Consider the following 3,448-nt stretch of genomic DNA (forward strand, 5'->3'; position numbering starts at 1 on the left):
TGCGGGTTGGTCGGGTAGGATTGAGACTCAACCCACACCCTATTCGACCCGTGCTCAAACCCACTCCGTATTCAATCCTTCCCGCAGCTGGTCAGGTTGGCAACCCTACCCAACCGGGTTGGATCGGTTAGGTGCACGCGGGTAGGGTGCATGCTGCCACCCCGAGTTGGCAAGGATATTTTTGCAAATATGCACATCTAACTTTGTTTCTGTCATTCGAATGATAACTTGAAATTTTTGGTCGTTGTCTTAGATCTGCTATAAGGATCTCTACTTCGAATTCTAAAAGCCTTCTTTTGTTAGAAGAGATAAATGAATTATTTTGGGATCCAATCTACAACGAAGATGTTCTTTTGAAATATTTTTCCATTACTAAACGAAAAATTTATAAACCTAAGTTAATTGATTAATAAAAATAATTCACAATTCCATACAAATTCAAGAGTACAATATAAAATTATAAATACAAAACTTAAATCAAACAATAAGAAAAAAATACACAAGAATTTAATTGTTACTTTCAAGCGAATTTGATAATTCTTTCTAGCCTGCTCAGATTGTGTTTCAATAGCAGCACTAATGTGTTGTTTTGGCTTCATAAGTGCTTTACATTTTCTCCAAACTTGATTATGAGCGCTATCATGAATCCCAACATGAGTTTGTAGTTTCTCCTTTATTTTCCAATTTAAAAAGCCATTAGTTACAAAAGCATCACTACCTTCGGTATCGGGTTTCATAAGGTAACAACAAAGATAAAAAATAGCATCTTTAGATATACTATACTCTACTCAGTTTTCATAGACATCAAATCAATTAGCATTAAATCTTCGAAAAGAAGAATGACAAGCAGTTTGCGATAAATCATGAGTCCTTGGTTGACAACAAGGGTGGCAATGGTAGGGTAGGGTAGGGTTTGGATGCAACTCTAATCCTACTCGCATGTTGAATTTTTTATTAAAACTCAACCCTATCATACTCGCAAGTTGAGAGCAACTAAACCCTAACCCTACTCACAGTCAACTCGCGGGTATCCGATCCTACCTGCAGATTTTCACAAATATGCAATATTATATAACCTAATGAACGGACTACGGTGGCACGACGTTAAGTCTGAATGGAGCACGAAGCCCCGTGGGCACTGAAGTGTGAATGGAGCATGCGAGTAGCCGAACATCGAGCACGACAACCAAGCCAAAAAATGTCAGAGACATGAACGAGTAGCGCCGGCGAGGAGAATGAGGGCAGATGTAGAGTTGTAGAGAGATTGAGATTTGGGAGAAGAGAATCAAATATTAGGGTTCTTCGGGAGATTCGGGTGCTCTGAATCTGTAATCTAAGTGTAAGGTTGTGATATAATGTATTTATATATCACTAAAATAGAATTAGTTTTGTGTATCCAAAAGTGTTACATTATCAATTGATGATCTTGGTTCAGTGGTAGAATTTTTTTATACTAAGTGAGAGGTCCTTCATTCAACACTTGCCTATAACATATTTTTAATAACATATACATATATAGGGTGCGAGTTGGTCGGGTAGGATTGAGACTCAACCCACACCCTACTCGACCCGTGCTCAAACCCACTCCGTACTCAATCCTTCCCGCAGCGGGTCAGGTTGGCAACCCTACCCAACCGGGTTGGATCGGTTAGGTGCACGCGGGTAGGGTGCATGCTGCCACCCCGAGTTGACAAGGACATTTTTGTAAATATGCACATCTAACTTTGTTTCTGTCATTCGAATGATAAGTTGAAATCTTCGGTCGTTGTCCTAGATCTGCTATAAGGATCTCTACTTTGAATTCTAAAAACCTTCTTTTCTTAGAAGAGATCAATGAATTATTTTGGGATCCAATATACAACGAAGATGTTCTTTTGAAACATTTTTCCATTACTAAACAAAAAATTTAGAAACCTAAGTTAATTGATTAATAAAAATAATTCACAATTCCATACAAATTCAAGAGTACAATATAAAATTATAAATACAAAACATAAATCAAACAATAAGAAAAAAATACACAAGAATATAATATCAAATTAAGAATGTAGATAGTAAAGAAAAGTCCAAGAATGTAAATGCTGCACAACAGAGCTGCAGTGACCGTGAGGCACCAAGATGTAAGGCACTAATTGATTACAAAAAATCTCAAAAATGACTACCCCACAATATTGTTCCTCATCTTATAGCACCTTCCAATAAGAAGATTCACTATAAAAATCATTCAAATTAATTTTCAGCACAATAGGCGCTTCACTCACGACTTCTATTTTTATGCTCTCCCTGCTTGTTTTCTTGCTCTTGTCGATATATCTTTTTTTGAAGATCCTAGAGTCTAACATGACTAGCAAGATTCCCGATCTTCTGCTCTAAGGAGCTAACGATTTAGCGGTTTTTTACTTAAGGAACTTGCGAGAATATAGTAGCTAATCAAATCACATCACCTTAATATGAATACCAAGCTAGCGGGCTGACGCTCTAACAACAAAGTGCATTATCCTAATTCAATTATACGTCAGTATGCACAAAGATAAATCATTCAATTATTCAAACATTAGCAACAAAGAACAATATCACAATTTACACAATTTTTGTCAAAATCAGAATCTTATTATTAAATTAGATAAAATTAAATTTTACTAAATAAAAGACCAAATAAAAGCAATGAAACAAGTAGATTAGTGAATCTGTAAATGTACCAACTTATAACTACCAAGAGTCCAAGACTCCAATCTCTAGGAGGTAGCAACCAGCAATGGTGCAATGCCCAACAGGTAACATGAACGAAGATAATTGAGAAGCTGAAGACTGAAGAGGTCGGTGCGGCCAGTACCTGGAGCGGCTAAAAACTGGGGAGGCAAGACTCAGGACTCGAGAGACGATGATAGAGCGGCAAGAGAGTCACAGCCGATGACAGAGTGGTGAGAGACGATGATGGACTGGGTGAGTGGGCGAGTGGCAAGAGACAATGATGTAATGGCAAGAGACAGAGGCTCACAGATGATGAGGAGTGGCAATTGGCGAGAGACAAAGAAGAACGCAGAACAAATGGTTCACCGCAAATAATGGAACAGCCGAGCATTGACGCAAGGAGAAAGGCTACACGACAGCGAGTCAGCGATGTCAGCAACATCGTGATAGTAACACGTGACATGTGGGCGGCAACAGTGACACGGGAATTGATAGTAGAGAAAGAAAATTGAAAAGTGGGAGAAGAAGAAAGAGAAGGGTTAGAGATTTGAGGAGTTGGGTCAAAATTAATGCTACAGTGAGGGAAAATAACCTTTCAAATTGAGAACTACTTAGTAATTTTTAAAATTTCACTGGGGGAACTTGCCCCTACTACCTACTGAATACATCTGCTCCTGCCAAGGGCGATTATATGTGGTGGCATGATGTGCACCGTGATTGGTATAACTTGTGGAAGGCACCTGGACAGTCACAGCAC

Source organism: Arachis duranensis, chromosome 3 (assembly GCF_000817695.3).
Source record: "Arachis duranensis cultivar V14167 chromosome 3, aradu.V14167.gnm2.J7QH, whole genome shotgun sequence".
Classification (NCBI taxonomy): domain Eukaryota; kingdom Viridiplantae; phylum Streptophyta; class Magnoliopsida; order Fabales; family Fabaceae; genus Arachis; species Arachis duranensis.